Raw genomic sequence first — 12,697 nt, 5'->3', positions numbered from 1 at the left:
AATATTTGTGTATTTTTCTCTAAAAGTTAGAGGCTAATAAATATTGATCTAGAAGCTAGGTGACTATATTTGTTTTGGTGGATTGTACCCTTATGTATCATAAAGGCTGCTAATATACACTTCTGAATTATTTTTGACTTCTACTAAGACTTTGATCAGCAATTGTTTAAAAACATACAAACAAACAACAACAACAGCAAAACTACACTTTTTGGTGACATTTTACTTATTAATGAAGAACAAAATTACATAGAATTGCAGAATCGTGGAATGGCAGGATTTGGTATGAACCTCAAGAGATCATCAAGTCCAAACCCCTTGCTAAAGTAGATACTCTACAATAGGTCACACAGGTTTGCATCCAGATGGATCTTGAATACCTCCATAGAAGAAAACAACATAGTCTCTCTGGGCAACCTGTTCCAGTGCTCTGTCACTCTTACTGAAAATAAGTCATTCTTCATGTTAGTATGGAACTTCCTACATTCAAGTTTAAGGCCATTACTCCTTGTCCTATTGCTATGCCCCACCAAGAAGATACTGGTCTCATCCATTTGCCTCCCACCTCCCTTCAGATATTTATAAACATTAATCAGATCCCCCCTCAGTCTTCTTTTCCTCAGGCTGAACTCATGCTCCGGGCCCTTAATCATCTTTGTGACCCTCTGTTGGACTCCTAGGACAGCCTGAAAGTTAAGTGTATTAAGTTTGTTTAATCAGGGATAAAATGCTATTGATAAATGTGAAGATGTTACTAATACCAGTTAATTCCCACTAAACCAAAGGAAGTATACTGTAATCAAGCTACTTCTAACTTACTAAGATGAGAAAAGTAATGTAAATCATGACTATTTTATTTTATTTTATTTTATTTTATTTTATTTTATTTTATTTTATTTTATTTTATTTTATTTTATTTTATTATTTTACTTTTATCTATTTTTCAAATATGATTTTATGTTCTTACTGGAAATTTTAAATAATTTGGAGTTAACTGCAGATATTGCTGGTCAGATGTTCAAGTACTTACAGTCCTATTACATAAGGAAATACTCAGTCTCTAAAACACATGTTTAACCTCATTTTAGGCAACTTTGGACAGACAACCTGAGCTCCAACTTTCACTCTAGAAAAGGGGAAGTTTAGCACAATATTTAGTCATTTTCTTAAGCACTGTGAGAATATCTCAGAAAAGGTGGGGGGAAAAAAAGAAAAAAAAAGAAAAAGAAAAAAAAAAAAAAAAGAAAGCACTGGATACAGATGTCTAAGGACCTGAATATTTTCTACTGTGTGTACTAATGCAGTCTGATTGTTGCTGGATTTTATTTTATTGTTGTTCTTGGTTTTGTATTCCTTTGTTTTTAAAATTATGTTTGTTTTTATATTCAGTTGCATGTTTAATGTGAACTTTAGAATCAGTTTTTTACATAATGTTTTCATCTTTCATTATTTAGCAGTTTAAAATTAGCTTTCACCATTATTTAATGATTTGGTAGACTTTAATGTAATTTAAGTAACATGCTTAACTTCTAATCATAGACATTTTTACTTCATTTTTTATTTTTAATATGTGTTAAAATCCTTTTCTATTCAGAAAGAAGTCTTTGTTCTGCAAATCTGAATGTAACTTTTTGATATCTTTCTATTTCCAGAAATGTACTGTATGCAATTGAGGTACAATGACAAAATTTTATCAGTAAATGCAAAAAGATTAACATTTCTAATAACTCTTCCAACCTTCCTAATAATCTTTAATAATAATTGTCAGCGTTTTATGGGCTGGTTTGTCCTGGTTCCATGACTAGCAGTGTGGCAGGACCCATGGACCCACACCCCAGGAAAGGAAAAAAGGTGAAAAGGGAAAGAGGGTAGAGAGATGGGCCTAAAAACAAAGCAGAGGCAATGATCTGAGAAGAAACAAACTAATTTACTAAATAAGATATCGGAATGCAAGATAACACACTATAAGGCTGGATGTAGCTCTGAGCAGCCTGGTTTAGTGGTTGATGACCCTGCACATAGCCAGGGGATTGAAACTAGATGATCATTGTGGTTCTTTTCAACCCAGGCCATTTTATGACTCTTATGATTCTATCATAATACAATATAATTAGAATTGAAGCTAGTAAATCAAATAATATGAGAAAGATTGCCTGAAAGACAAAGGCCTTACTCTAATGCTGAGCTGAGACAATCTAGTAAACACCTATGCTGCTAAGATCAAAAAGGGAAAGGAAGTTAAAATGACTTTTTGTCTTTTCCCTCTAACAGCAAACAGTCCTCTGGGGGCTGTAGTTCTTCCTCTCTTCTGGGACAGGTACCTGGAACTTGAGCATTAACATTAACTCCCAGCATACTGCATGATGTTATGAAGTGGAATACCGATGACCAAAAATCATAAAACCATAACAATAATTAAATCTTAATCTGGAGTAATAGAATAAATCGTGAAAGAATTTATAATAATGAAAACATTCTTGGATACATTCTGCTTTTGATTGAGAAACTTAGTATTGGTATTTGTCTAAGAATGTATTTTCAATTTATAGCATCATTGCACACTCACATCTCAAAAAGAATATGCCAAATGTATATGTAAGTTGTGAAATGCTGTACTTTGCATACACAAATTCATTCATAATATAAGTTTACTGCTACAAAGACACAAGTATTCAATTTTGATGAGATACAGAAACACTTAAAACACGACCATATTCTATCTTTCTGGAAAGAAATATGAAAAAATAACATCAGTAACATCAATGAATTTGGTACGCATTTCACAGAAAAATCCCCACAATCGGTATTTTTATCTAAAAGATCTTTAAATAATAATCTTTTTAATTTTTTCCTTCTTTTTTTTTTTAAGAAAAAGAACAGTAAAAATAAGCAAAGTAACAACAATAGCAACAACAAAACAACAGATGAAACCAAAACAAATGAACATAGAACACCAAATACATACTTGCACTGTGTCATAGTTTACAGGTATGACAGTTCATTCCAATATTTCCTATTGCTTATAGACAATGTACTTATAATGACTTTCCAGATCTTCATTTCTGAAAGTAATTTGCTGAGAAAAAAAAAAAAAAAAAAGATACTGAGCTACATATAATGTCCATATCATAAAAGTGTATTATTAAAAGGTCTTGTCCTTTGAGGAGACAGTTTCAATGATTGTTTGATTCCTGTCTTTACAATCTCCCATTTTTTCAACAGTCATAACTTATAATTTCAAAGGGCTATTAAACGTTTAACAAAAAGAACAACTCCAGTAAAAATAATTTCTCAAAAATGACATAAAAATAATGCAGAAGATTAGCAGTTATTTTAAATTTATAAAATATTAATAAAATATTAATAACATTTTATATGAATAGAAGCACATGTTTATAATCAGATTTATTATTTCCTTTGAGACCCATTAGATACCAAAAATGTGTTAATTGCATATATTAGCATATTATAAACAGTTATCATTAAATTTTCACATGTCATAGGTCAAATATCGTAAATCCAGGAAATAAATAAATGAATGAGCAATAACAATCCAAAGGAGTTCCTAGTCTGAATTCAATATTTTGGACAATTAAACACTTGAAAGATTAAGTATAAAACTGCATGATAAAATGGTGATTTTCCCATTTCCCAAGAAGGGAAGCTAATACACTTTGGATTTCTTGTCAGTAGAAGGTAACAGCTAAGTATGTGTCTTACCAAGTATAAAAATGAACTCTTTCTACTAATGTAACACTTGTTAAATACACTTTAATTTTTTATTATTACTGTTGTGGAGATACCCCTACTGTCAAGCTCTGCAATGACAAAATCATCTAAATATTGTTAAGGCATTAGATGGACAACAGGTAAGTAGTGTGTAAGCAACAGAAACCACAGTTGCTATGATCATTATTCTTATGATATAAGAACTGTGGATTCTGTTGCTATGATCATTATTCTTGCTTACGTAAGTCAGTAGTTAAAATGCATTCAGTACTAGCCTTTCTATTTTCCATAAAGTCAAGTCTGATAGCAAAGTCTTCTTAAACATTCATTTAGAAAGAGTACATTTATTTATATAGCTCATGTATGTCTACAGTTTAAAGCAACTACTTTTAATGTTTAGGTATCCAATAAAATCAGACATTTTCATTTCACTTTCTTGTGTGATGCAAAGTTTGTTTCTGAATTTAGCCTCAACTTAGGCCAACAATTTCTATTTCACACTGAGAAGTAGACACATATAGAAACACACATGGTCAAGTACATACTTACAGTACGTGATCTGGAGTAAAATAATATAAAAATGTTAAATCATACAGCATAACTGTTTGTCCCAATATTCACTAATAATCTGAAAAAAAGTTTTTGGTGGTGGAGGTGTTTTTTTAAATGATTTACAGCTATTCTTTTGAAGATTTAATCCCAAAATTTCTGATCATCTCAACTCTGAAATATTATGAGTGAAAAAATCCAATTGTATCTCCCTTCTTGCATGCTATCATTTTTTTTCAAGTCACCACAGCTGTGCCTTCATTTAAAGGACCAAGCAGGATGCAGTCCTGGGGAAAGATACCAGCATTTAAATTAAAGAAATTTAAAACTATGATCTTGCTTTCCCTTGAGGAATTTTAAGACTTTTTAATAAAAGTGTATTGCAGTTTTTCATTTTGTTATTAAAGGAGCTGCAGATGAAACATCTAACTTTCCTGCATTTCCCTTGAGAATTGTGCCTATAACACATTTTCAGAAGTTGAGTTTAATGTATTGAGCTATCTAAATTGCTTTGAAAATATCACACAATACTGTATACTCCTGACAAGGAGACAGGAATAACATGCACATACATATTTTTCAATGAAAAATACTTTAGTATCTTTACATTTATTTTTTTCTATTGGAACAGTTGAACAAATTCTTAGTCAACATTTATTCCTCATTATGTTATTTATTCTCATGGGTCAATGACTGTCAGACAATACAACTCTTTCACAATGATAATATTACAAAAGGACAGTTTTGTGTTGGTTTTTATTTATTTATTTATTTATTTATTTAGTGAAACTGATGAGATAAATGATATGGCATTTCTTTAAAATATAACATATAACTATATTAACATTCAGGGACACTGTTTGTTCATAAATATGTAGTACAACAAAATCTGACAATGTTTCCATTACTGACAGCAATAGATTTAACTACTGTATTAGTTATTATAAATGTTGAAATATTGTTCAGCCTTGTTTGGGAAAATTCAGATGAGTGCCCGGAAAGTAAATTGGATGGAACCATATCTCTGATTTGATTGCTTTTCATTGAAATAATGAAAGGAGAGGGATGTATTTTATTTTTTGTAGCAGTTGCACCTCTTCAAGGAGAAAAACTTCCTGAGACACAGACAAAAGCAGAAAGTGAATCATAGTACAGAGCTTGGAGGCCGTCTGACTATGCAGAGACTAAACAACTTGAGTAAGTAACAACGACCAGAAGGTCCTTGTATTATCTTCCCTAAGTTATCCAAGTTTTTTTAATCTAAGAAGTTAAATATCCTAGTTTATAAAATTCTTCATCTTGACTTTTAGCTTGCTTGATCTTCACTAAGGAAAATGCTATAAGACAGATGCACCTCTATATCATTAATAAATTGTTAAGTATATACATATATATGCTGATATGTATATTTATGGAGTTATTATTATGTTAAGGGGTGAACATATGCTGGTGATAAATACCCTGCCTGCAGAGCACAAGGAAGTACCAAGAATATGAATGATTCAGCTGACCACAAATGCATTAAATTATGGAATAACTCCAGAGAGATGTCTGTGTTTCCCAGGGAAGTACTTGGTATAACCCTGTGTGTAGATTCTATCCAATTGGTATCCATATGTGCAGGGCTCTCCTTTTGACTGATCCTAGAAAATCAATGATGTCCACTCAACTTGTGTTTTTTTTCCCCAGAATTCTTTCTCTGTTAAAGCATTTCTATACTATTTTCTTAGTTTCAGGTGTAATTTTAGTGGCTCTAGCCATATTCATATTTGTTGTGAAATTTGTGGTGTCTCAGAAAAGCTGCTAACTCGGGGTGACAATTATATTCTTTATCAGTTTCATCATACCACCAAGTTTCCATCCAGGCATTGTTTTCACAGAGACTGGCATGGTGTTCACACTCTGTACCTCTCTCCATTTTTTATCTCTTAGAGTCAGCATACCAAACTCCAGTATTTATACCAGCACGTAAGCTTTGCAGGTCTTATGTTGCTTAGGGAATGATCATGAAATAGATTCCTTGCACATTAACCACATTCCATCCTGGAGGTTTCCTCTGCAATGAAAATTCTCTTGGGAGGTAGATATCTCAAGAAGATTCTTCACAATCCACCTTGAGACTATAATGACTCAAGCTTATGAAGAAGGATAATTCAAGCTTCCATGAAAGAATTGGAGAGGTCACATGTAGTCCTATTATGAGGTTTATAGCTCAAAGGGCTCTTGGCCAGCTCACCATTTACAGACTAAGATGACTGATTGATTCATAGTTAGTATTTAGCAAGACAATGCTATCAGTCCTGAGCAAGGCTTTAGGTGTTACAGACAGGCCAAAGAATGAGGCTGGGGACAAGAGGGAGCACATTTTCACAGTTATACAATTAAGTTTCAAATTGGATAGATGTGCTCCTACCAGATGTTTCAATAAAACTATTTTGGAGTCAAACTATCTCAGTTTTCACTTCATTTCTGGTGCTCTGCCCAAGAACATTGCTGAAACATGCAATCACAGAGCCAAGATCTTGTCACAGGTCTGCTTAGGTTAACCCATACTTACAGTTTAGAATGGATACAACACATATTCCTTCTCATAACTCATTCATCTGGAGAGTATACTCTCAAATTCTTCCTTTGGTTGATAGTTGCAACTATGGGGAACCTTTTCTGCTGATAAACAGCATTCCAAAACTTGTAATATAACCTTATTGAAATGAAGCTGTTGATGTGGAAAGCTTTGAAAGCTAAGAAATTAAGATGATTTCATTGCCTTGCCAAATATGCATATACACCTTCAAATATCATGATAAATGGAACAATGAATTAAATGAAGCGATGTTAATCTTGCTTTGCTTTAATTTGTCTCTTTATGCTGGCACTCTAACGCACAAGAATCTATTCCTTTTTGGCTGTTCCACAGGACTGCTAGACATCTTTGGCCAAGACGGTTTTCCTTGGCATATGTTCTCCCAGCCAATGCAGTTAATGATCCTGACCTCTTTTTAAAAATGATTTGCGATCCTTGGGTGAAAAGTTCTCCCTAAAGGCTTAGTAGTTTATTATTATATCCATTATATAGTTACACTATTCAAGGTCAGTAGACCTATATAACTGAGCAAAATGAGATAGTATGACTATCAGTACTATGCGGTAAGTGCACTCAAAAGTATCCAATTGAATGTTTAGCCCAAATGAACCCATATTTAGTATGGCTTCACATACTGTTGTTGAAGTTTGATGCACTGGATCTTGAACTTCCTTTGATTATGATTCTGCAGTGACTTCCTAAAACTTTTTAATTCATTGGCTGCTGCCCCCAAGGGATTCGTGCGGATTGGGTAAGAAAAGAATGACATCGATATCTCATAATGAAATTCTATCCAGGATGTCCAATATTCTTATGCCTTCAACTCTGTTATTGTGTTGGATTCTTTGACTGATTTGTTCCAGTTATGGCAAAAAGGGAGGGCAAAAAGGGGCACCATCGCCTTTTGCTGCTAGACAAAGTAAAGACTTCTGAGCGATACCCATTATTCCTTACTGTAGGCTCCAATACAATGTCTTTATTTAAGAAAGTTTTAGACCATTATGTGAGACTCCAAAACTTTCATCAATAGCTCCCTTTCAGCCAATCAGATGATCCTTCAGCATATAATACTAATAAATAAATATCTTCTCTCATTATTTCCATTTTACAAAGGTCTGCAACCTCTGATTTGTGTGTTCCATCAGCTGATATAATGACATCTTACTATTACATCCTTATTACTCCTTCTCTCTTCAAGAGGCTGCCTTTCTCTGCTATTTCGAATACACATTGTCTTATGTCTTTAGAAACTACAGTATTTCTGTCATTGGAAAACATCCAGGAAAGCACTTAAGCAAAAAGCTTCACACTAAGCTAGCAGCTGTCTAGTGTTTGTTAGATGACTTGAACTGAAGCTTAAGGACACTGTTTAGTCATTGGGATGAAGTTTCCAGTCAGCTCCTTCCATTCAACTGTCATGATGTTCAATGAGGACACTAGTAAGGAGGTAATTAAACTAAACAGATGCTCTTGGTCTAAGTTCTCAATGTAACTACTTCATATTCTTTTCTACAATTTTTTCACTATTTGAGAAGTATTTAGTTTTAAAATATTTTTCTTACAGAATAGACTAATTGCATCAAGCTTTGCTTTTGAATCATAAGCTTCTGTTTGTTTCTGTTTGGTTGGTAGTTTTTTTTTCTTGTTTGATGGTTGTTGTTGATTATTTATTTATTTATTCATTCATTCATCTTTTGGACCATAAGCAAGAAATACAGTTGATAAGCAGTTCAAATTACAAAAACAAAAACAAAAAAACAAAACAAAGTAAAAAAACAACACAGAACAATGAGTAAGAAAGTAAATCAATAATGAGTGCATACTTTACAGATCACACAGCAAATTTAAGGGTGTGTTTACATCCACTACATCTGTGCCAGGCTGTCTGAAAGTTAAAGATGGTTTTCAATGAATAAATATTTTACAGTGCATGCTTTGCATATGTTATTCAAATTTAAGCCACAATACTTTCTATTTGGTTTAGTGATAGTAAGTACAAAATTAAATGGCTGTGCTTGTGTTGATCTTGCAAATAAACCACTTAAATAAACAGAAGTGGGTTTGACATATTCTTTTTCTGGAGATTAAATTAGTAGTGTGCTTTTAGACAAGAATAGACTTTGATCATTTAGCATGCATGTTACGGTTATGTCTGATAGAGTCCAAATAATTAACTCTTATCCATAAAAGTTGTTCATACCTACTATTTGCTTTCAAAGAATCTACTTCTTTTAATAGTGTGTACTAGAATTCAGGCCTAATAACATAATAATTCTATATTAATATATATGTTGAATTCTTGTTTAGCATATTTTTTTCCATTTCAGATTTGCTTTCCAGGACACATTTTCATGAAGTAGTAGTGAGGAGTGACTATGAACTACAAAGCTGAAATTTTACTGACAGTAGGAATAGTAGAGGAAAATCCTCTCATTAATATCCAGATAGATACCTGTTAGCTGAGAATCTACTAAATATTGCATTGCTCTACCTTCACTGAAAAGCCTGGTACATAATACAAAATGAATACTACTTGAAAAAAAAGTGTCTATCTATCAGTCTATCTGTTTATCTATCTATGTATGCATGTGTTAAACTATGGGCTATTCTATTTAATTCCTATTTGTAGAATACAAGATTTCTAAGAAAGGATAAATACACTAAACCCTTTTTTATCTATAGACTATACTCCTGTGTTACTAAGTGAATAAATAGTCCTGCAGATGCAAATTGTTCTTCAGCTCTTCAAAAATATTCTTCTGTCTGGATGGCAGGGTCTGAAGAGTTGTGGTCAGTGCAGTTAAATCTGAATGGCGGCCGGTCATGAGCATTGTCCCCCACGGCTCAGTACTGGGGCGACTTCTATTTAACATCTTCATTAATTATATTAACAAGGGGATAGACTGCAGCCTCAGTAAGTTTGGGAGACAACACCAAGTTGAGTGGGAGTGTTGATCTGCCAGAGGGGAAGGGCACTACAGAGAGACTTGGATAGACTGGATATACGGGCCAAGGCAAACTGTATGAATTTCAGTAGGGCCAAGTGTCAGGTCCTGCATTTTGGTCACAACAACCCCAGGCAACCCTACAGGCTTGGGGAGGAGTGGCTGGAAAGCTGCCTGATGGTAAGAGACCTTGGCGTACTGATAGACAGTTGGCTGAATATGAGCCAGCAGTGTGCCCAAGTGGCCAAGAAGGCCAACGGCATCTTGGCTAGTATCAGGAATGGTGTGGTGAGCAAGCACTTGGCATTGGTGAGGCCTCACCTTGAGTACAGTGTTCAGTTTTGGGCACCTCAGTACAGAAGGGACATTGAAGTGCTGGAGCAGATCCTAAGAAGGGCAACAGGGCTTGTGAATGGCTTGGAGAATATACCCTACGAGGAGCGACTGAAGGAACTGGGACTGTTTAGTTTGGGGAAAAGGAAGCTGAGGGGAGACCTTATTGCTCTCTTCCAGTATCTGAAAGGTGCTTACAGCGAGAGTGGGATTGTTCTCTTCTCACTGCTGACAGGTGACAGGATGAGCGGAAATGGCCTAAAGTTACATCAGGGTAAGTTTAGTTTGGATATCAGGAAAAATGTCTTTACAGAAAAGGTTATTAAGCACTGGAATAGGCTCCCCAGGGAGATGGCTGAGTCACCATCCCTGAATGTGTTTAAAAACTATTTGGATGTGGTGCGGAAGGACATGATTTAGCTGACAGCTGTTTGTTAGTGTAGTATGGTTAGGCCAGGGTTGGACTCAATGATCTTATGGTCTTTTACAATCTGTCTGATTCTATGATTCTACGATAAAATGATCTCATAAAGAAGAATGCATGAACTGTACGTAATAGACATATTTCAAACTACCAGCAGAGCCCTTTTTTAACTGTAAGCTTTTCAATCAAGTTGGAAGGATATGAAAGTGAGGAAAAACTGAAAGAAAATTAATTTGCTGAGGAATAGCTACTGCATTCTCACAGACATTTTTTTCCCAAAGATTTTCTGTCTTGTGTCATGTTCTCTGGCTCCTAGACAAAGAGTTTTTATTTAATTAATTTGATTGTTTTCTTTAATTTGTATGTCTTTCACCCTTTTCATTTCAGCTGCCTATTGAATATTCATTCTGTTATCCCACTTTAAAAATCAATGACCTCATGGCAAACTCTGATCTACTAGAGTGTCAGCTAGTAGTACTGCATAATAAAAAGCAGATCTTCAGAAAAATGGCAGTTTCAGTTCAGTGAAATTGCACAGGAAGGTGAAAAATTCTTTTTTGTATGGTGTAATAACACCTACTTCTAATATTAAAAAGGGGATACAAAATCTCATTTAATCATTCATTTCTTTCCCAAACACACAGTTAGGATAACGGCTCTGTCTCTTAAGTCCCACTAATTTCTGAGAGTGAGATTCACTTCTGCTGCAAAATGACTAAAAATTGCAATGGCAGCCTTTCAAGGAACACTTCCAACTCTCCTAATACTACAGTGCTCTGTTCTTGATCTGCCTTTGAGAAAGCTAAATGCTCTGCAGACCTGCTGAAGGATGAGTTCTGTATTAATAAGCCTTGTTTTGCTGTACGTAGATGTGATAAGAATATAGAATTGTTTGAATATTTTAAACCATGATAAGGCAAAAGGGTCTCTTCATTGGTATGTGCAGCCATTACATTTCTATCACACATGTTTTATGAAAATGTATGTTTTACTTCATATATATTCGCACATAAATGTGATAAATAACTTAATATCAAATATTTTTGTCCAAAACAAGTTAGATTTGATGATTTTTTTCTGCCTGTAGGGAATATCTGCCATAAAATCTTCTTTGGATTCTTGTTGCACTGCCTAAAGATTCAGTATGTTTTACAGCTGCACATTAAAATAGATTCATATTGCAGCCTTTGCCAAAGATAACATTGAATCATCCAGGGTACCAGCTCATACAATATGCCAGGGCTGGGCAGACACCATGCCTGCAATATCTGGAAGATTTTTTTCTAACTGCTCGAAAAGACTAGCATCTTTAGTAGCTGTAGAGTGAAATAAGTGCATGTCCCAGGCATACATCAGAACACAAATCAGTTCAGAAAAAAATATGTTTGTGGAGACTTGTTAAGAATTTTAGTACATTGAAGTTTTCATCAAGTTTTCCTTTTTATTCTGTTCAAGATCAAACATCAGTTTTCCACATCCAACCATGATGAAGATGTGGATAAGACGTTTTATAGACAGTTGGGTGAGATCTCAAGGTCTCTACCCCTTGTTCTCATGGGGCACTTCAATTTCACAGACATCTGCTGGAATTATTATGTGGCAGAAAGGGAACAGTCCCAGAAGTTTCTAGTGCAGGAGATAACTTCCTGACACAGCTGGTGAAGGAGCCAACAAGAGCAAGTAAAATCCTGGACCTGCTGTTGGATAGCAGAGAAGGTCTTGTGGGGGATGTAAAGGCTAGAGGCCATTTGGGGGTGACTGATCATGAAATGATAAATTCTTGCTGAACCACAGAGGGGAGTCAGAAGAATTGCCACCTTGTACTTCCAGGGGGCAGACGCTGGTCTCTTTTGGATCATGGTTGACTGGGTCCCTTGGGAGGTAGTTTTGGAGAGCATGGGAGATCAGGATGGTTGGGAATAATTTAAGGAAGTTATTTTAAAGGTGCAGGAGCTGACCATCCCCAAGTTATGGAAGATGAGCTGACAGGCAAAGAGGCCGGACAGGCAAAGAGACCCTTGACTGGATCTCAAAAACAAAAGTTTATGGTATCTGGAAGAGTGAACAAACTACTTCTGATGATTACAGGTATGTAGTGAAGCTGTGCAATGAGAAAATTAGAAAAGTCAAAGA

General features: G+C 34.7%; 1 long non-coding RNA gene across 1 annotated transcript in view; it reads right to left on the bottom strand.

Annotated features, from left to right (window-relative positions):
* Positions 1-203: 203 nt before the first annotated feature.
* LOC107308093 (uncharacterized) overlaps positions 204-12,697 on the bottom strand; it is a 35,980-nt gene continuing 23,486 nt past the window's right edge. The window contains exon 3 of the long non-coding RNA XR_001552636.2: positions 204-3,076. This is a non-coding gene — a long non-coding RNA (uncharacterized LOC107308093). The remainder of the gene's footprint in view (positions 3,077-12,697) is intronic.

This window comes from Coturnix japonica, chromosome 1 (assembly GCF_054131305.1).
Source record: "Coturnix japonica strain WE chromosome 1, WE-NBRP24, whole genome shotgun sequence".
In the NCBI taxonomy this organism is placed as follows: Eukaryota; Metazoa; Chordata; class Aves; order Galliformes; family Phasianidae; genus Coturnix; species Coturnix japonica.
Note: the sequence above shows the minus strand (reverse complement) of the source record. Positions and strands in the feature narration are given on the sequence as shown.